General features: G+C 37.9%; 1 pseudogene; it reads right to left on the reverse strand.

The window, feature by feature from the left end:
• Window positions 1-5,084: 5,084 nt before the first annotated feature.
• Window positions 5,085-5,564, reverse strand: LOC107972710 (large ribosomal subunit protein eL22-like; annotated as a pseudogene).
• Window positions 5,565-6,039: the final 475 nt, after the last annotated feature.

The following is a 6,039-nucleotide window of genomic DNA, read 5'->3' on the forward strand; positions in this document are numbered from 1 at the left end:
AACTTGGCCTTCTGTTCCTTTTAATCAGGACATTTAGCACATTTATTTCAGGATTAATATCAATATGTTTGAATTTGATCCTGTCACTATGTTGTTAGCTGGTTACTATGCAGACTCATTTGTGTAGTTGCTTTATAGTGTCAGTGGTCTCTGTACTTAAGCGTGTTTTTATGGTGGTTGGTAATAGGCTTTATTTTCCATATTTAGCACTCCCTTAAGGACTTCCTATAAGGCAGTTCTGGCGGTAACAAATTCCTTTAGCATTTTCTTATCTGAAAAGGATCTTATTTTTTGTTCACTTATGGATCTTAGTTCAGCTGGATATGAAATTTGTGGTTGAAATTTATTTTCTTTAAGAATTCTGAATATAGGCCACTAATCTCTTCAGGCTTGAAGGTTTTCTGCTGAAATATACACTGTTAGCCTGATGGGGCTCCCTTTGTAGCAGACCTACACCTTCTCTATTGCTCCCTTTAATATATTTTCTTTCAATTCAAACTTGGAGAATGTAATGACTATGTGTCTTATAAATGGTCATCTTGTACAGTATCTCATAGGGCTTTGCTGTATTTCCTGAATTGGAATGTTGGCCTCTTTAGCGAGGTTGGGGAAATTTTCATAAACAATATCCTGAAATATGTTTTCTAAGTGGCTTACTTTCTGTTCCTCTCTTTCAGGGAAGCCAGTGAGTCATAGATTGGTCCCTTTACATAATCCCATTTTTTCCAAAGGTTTTGTTCATTCTTTGTTCTTGTTTTTTCTCTATTTGTGTCTAATTTAATCCAAATTTCTTTGGTCATCTTAGTCTATTTTTCTGTTACTCCATATGACTGTATTATGAAATTCTTGAAGTGAGATTTTCAGCTCTATCAGATTAGTTTTTTCTTTTTTAATGGTCATTTTGTCCTTCAGCTCCTTATCATTTAATTGTATGCCTTAGATTCCTTGGATGGGGTTTGGACTTTCTTCTGAATATTGATGATTTTTATTTCTATCCATCTTCTAAATTTTATGTCTGTCATTTCAGCCATCTCAGCCTGGGTAAAAGCCATTGCAGGGGAAGAAGTGTGGTCTTTTCGAAGTAAGAAAACTCCGGCTTTTTGAGTTGCCGGAGTTCTTGTGTGGGCTGTTTCTCATCTGTTTGGGCTTATACTTGTTCAATATTTGAAGTAGCTGCCCCTTGAATGTGTTTTTTTTTTTCCTTTTATATTCTTTGATGCCTTTGGGAGTTTGATTGTGGTATTAATGTTACAGGTTGTTAGACAGGCAAGAGCAGATCACGAGGGGGCTCTCCCCCACCCACTAGGAATGTTGGATGATGTTTTGGCAATTATCACATTGCCTCTCTGAAAGTGATAAACTGGCAGCTGACACCAAGGAGAGGCCATTTTCTGATGTTCCATACCTGTTGCAATAAAGTGTTAATTGAATGCAAGCACCAGCAGACAACAACTTCCCTGGCATGTGCATTAAGAAACAAAATGGCAGAGTATGACCTTCTGGGCACTTCACCAGAAAAGGGAAGAAAAGCTTCAGATGGGCAAGCATACAACTTCCTAAACACACTGAGTGTGCTCACTTCCCAAGGGTAAGGAGGGCACTGCACATGTGGGCAGCTGACCCTTAGGGAAGAATTATGGGAATGGGGCCAGCCCATAAAATCCTAGCATCAGGGTTAAATGGGGAACTTGACCCAGTGTCCGCTTGAATCTCTTCCAAGCATACTTTTTTTCTTTCCTGTTCTAAAGCCTTTTAGAATGAACTTCCACTCCTGCTCTGAAACTTGCCTTGGTCTCTTTTTCTGCCTTATTCCCCTCAGTCAAATTCTTTCTTCTGAGGAGGTAAGAATTGAGGTTGCCGAAGACTCATATGGAATTGCCGCCAGTAACTCAGATACCTTCTATTGGTAACATAAGGTGGTTTCAGCTGAGTGGCTTCATTCCTGAAGTGTTTAGGGGGTTAAAGTTCAGCTCACTACTCATGGACTACATGCTACAACTCTGGGGGGCTGTTACCAGGTCCCCAAATTTGTTATCTGGCCCCTTGAAATTAGGAACCTGTTACACTGGAGGAGCCATTTGTTTCCAGTCAGCTGGCCACAACATTCCAATAGGTGGTGCTGGCCAAAGTGCTGCATCAGTGTTATGGCAGTAGGGTCCATGCTCGCTTGTGTATGTCAGCAACTGAAGTAGTGCAGCAAAGTGCACACTTATCAGCATTTTATTGAAAATAATGTTGTTCCTTTTGAAAATATTGTAAGTGGAATTATTTTATTATTTTTTATATGTTATTTCTTGTTAGTGTATATAAATAAAAATGATTTTTGTGTGTTGATTTTGTGTCCTCCATCTTTGGTGAATGATGGCCCTGATGGGGTTTGGACTTGCATGGGGCATGTAGCCCCTTTCTTTTGTCTGATTTCTAGGAATGTTTACCCAATGCTTATATCCCCATTGTGTCTTGGAAGTAAGTGACGACTTTTTTATTTTACAGGCATATATGCGGAAAGGACTTGCCTTGTTTCAGATGAGACGTTGGACTCTTGAGTTATTATTGGAATGAGTAAAAGCATTGGGGGATTATTGGGAAGATGTGATTGCATTTTGAAGTGTGAGAAGGACATGAGATAAGGGTGGGGCCAGGGGCAGAATAATAGCATTTGGATATGTGTCCCCACCAAAATATCATGTTGCAATGTAATCCCCAATGTTAGAGGTGAAGCCTGGTGAGGGGTGATCGGATAATAAAGGAGGAATTTTTATGAATGGTTTATCATCATCACTTTGGTACAGTTCTCCTGATAATGAGTAATTTTTCATGAGATCTGGACATTTACAAGTCTGTAGTGTCTCCCCCGACTCTGTTGCTCTTACTCCCACAATGTGACATGCCTGCTCCTACTTTACCATCTGCCATGATAATAGGCTTCTTCAGGCATTCCCAGAAGCTGATGCCAGAGCTATGCTTCTTGAACAGCCTGTAGAACTGTGAGCCAACTGAACGTCTTTCTTGTTTAAATTACCCAGTCTTAGGTATTTCTCTGTAGGAATGCAATAATGATCTAATTCACTAGATCATTATTGTTATTGTTCAACTCCCACTTACGAGTGAGAACATGTGGTGTTTGGTTTTCTGTTGCTGTGTTAGCTTGTTGAGAATGACGGTTTCCAGCTTCACTCATGTCCCTGCAAAAGACATGAACTCATTCTCTTTTAAGGCTGGATAGTATTCCATGATGTATATGTGCCACATTTTCTTTACCCAGTCTATCATTGATGGGCATTTGGGTTGGTTCCAAGTCATTGCTATTGAAAATAGTGCTGCAATGAACACGGGTGCATGTATATTTACAGTAGAAAGATTTATAATCCTTTCACTATATACCCAGTAATGGAATTGCTGAGTCAAATGGTATTTCTGGTTCTAGATCCTGGAGGAATCAACACACTGTCTTCCACAATGGTTGAACTAATTTACACTCCCACCAACAATGTAAAAGCATTCCTATTTCTCTACAGCCTCACTAGCTTCTGTTGTTTCCTGACTTTTCAATGATGTCCATTCTAACTGGCGTGAGATGATATCTCATTGTGGTTTTGATTTGCATTTCTCTAATAACCAGTGATATTGAGCTTTTTTCTTCATATGGTTTGTTGGCCACATAAATGTCTTTGTTTGGGTAGTGTCTGTTTCATACTACAAAGCTACAATAACCAAAACAGCATGATACTTGTACCAAAACAGATATATAGACAAATGGAACAGAACAGAGACCTCAGAAATAGCACCACCCATCTACATCCATCTGATCTTCAACAAACCTTACAAAAACAAGCAATGGGGAAAGGATTCCCTGTTTAATAAATGCTGCTGGGAGAACTGGCTAGCCATAGGCAGAAAACAGAAACTGGATTCCTTCTTTACACCTTATACAAAAATTAACTCAAGATGGATTAAAGACTTCAAAATAAAACCCAAAACCATAAAAACCCTAGAAGAAAACCTAGGCAACACCATTCAGGACATAGGCATAGGCAAAGATTTCATGACTAAAACACCAAAAGCAATTGCAATGAAAAACAAAATTGACAAATGGGGTCTAATTAAACGAAAGAACTTCTTCACAGCAAAAGAAACTATCATCAGAGTGAACAGGCAACCTACAGAATGGGAGAAAATGTTTGCAATCTATTTATTTGACCAAGGGCTAATATCCCGAGTCTACAAAGAGCTCAAACAAATTTACAAGAAAAAAACAGACAACCCGATCAAAAAGTGGGTGAAGGATACGCTTTTGTTTTTTCAGAAGTTTTTGATTACTGATTCTGTCTCCTTATTACTGATATATCCATTCATATTTTCAATTCATTATTCAGTATTTGTGAGTTGTATGTTTCTGGGAATTTATCCATTTTATCTAAGTTATCTAACTTATTGGCATACAATTCTTCATTAAACTCTCTAATATCCTACTTATTTTTTTCATAGTAATGTCCCCATCTTAATTTCTTTTTTTTTTTGTAGAAACAGACACATTAATATTTGTACACATGTAGTTAATTTAGAACCTGGGACTTTTACAATCAATTCGCCAAACCCCTTAATGGAAAGTGATGGACTACACAGCAGTGCTGAAGGAGCATATTTTCTCTCTCTAGGAAGAAGAGGATAAGTAGACACAATTGTGTGCATCAAGAGAAATTTGCAATAAAAAAATCAAAGTAAGACAAATGTCCCAGAAACCTGCATTTTATTGACACTGTTATTTTCCCACAGAGAATCTTAGAAAGCTGTCGCATTTTCTCTTAATGAATGAGAGGAACCCACTTGTATCCCTGAATCATTCTTTGGGAAAAGCAACAGAAACAATTGGCAGTCACACTTCTAAAATAAAACAGTCACTACCTTCAGTCCACACCTCCACACCCTTACCTGCCTGCCCAATGGCTGTCATTTCTGTAAAGTCACCCTCTTGTACTCTGGTGTTACCATGAGAATTGAAATTTTCAAGCAGAAAAAAAAAAAGTCATGGTATAAATAAGTGACTGGTGGCCCAAAGGAAGTCCTTTGACTATGAATCCAATTTTCTGTTCAATCCACACTGCAGAGATACAAGCATAAACCACCATTTTGGTTCCCAAATTCTTTTCAAGAACTCATACAAAATATTCCAGATAAATGAAATTTAATCCTCGTCTTCCTCCTCTTCTTCATCCTGGTTAATTTGGAAGTAACGGAATTCATAACTCTCTTAGCAACTACGTGCAACCAATCACATAGATTATTCTTCTTCAAATATTTTTTGGTAAGATATTTCAAATACCTTTTGGAAAAAGGCACCTGGGATGTCACGGTGATCTTTCTCTTGCTCCTTTTGATGGTCACCGCCCCTTACCAAGTTTCTCAGCTTTTCTGATCACTTTGATGCTTTCTTGCAAAAACTGCTCAAAATTGGCAGCATCCATGATTCCATCTTTTATGGGGTGGGTGCAATCAAGAGTGAATTTCAGAATCTGCTTCTTTTTTTTGCCCGCCTTCATCACAAACTTTTTCACGGGTGCCATGGCAGTAGCGGAGGCAGAAAGCCAGATATCTCTTTAACATAATAATTTTCTTTCCTTTGGATGTATATCCAGTAGTGTGATTGCTGAGAACATATGGTGGTTTAATTTTTAGTTTTTTGGGGAACCTCCATACTGTTTTCCATAGTGTCTGTACTAATTTACATATACACAATTTACATATATATTTACATACACACCAACAGTATGTAAGAATTCCCTTTATTCTTCATCCACTCCAGAATTTATCTTAATTTCTAATTTTAGTTATGTGGTACCTCTCTTATTTCTCAGTCAATCTAGCTAAAGTTGTGTCAATTTTGTTTATCCTTGCAAAGAATCAATTTTTTCTTTCTTTCTTTCTTTCTTTCTTTCTTCTTTCTTTCTTCCTTTCTTCTTTCTTTTTTTTTTTTTTTTTTTTTTTTTTGAGATGGAGTCTCACTCTGGCACCCAGGATGGAGTGCTGTGGCGCTATCTC

Source organism: Pan troglodytes, chromosome X (genome assembly GCF_028858775.2).
Source record: "Pan troglodytes isolate AG18354 chromosome X, NHGRI_mPanTro3-v2.0_pri, whole genome shotgun sequence".
Taxonomy (NCBI): Eukaryota; Metazoa; Chordata; class Mammalia; order Primates; family Hominidae; genus Pan; species Pan troglodytes.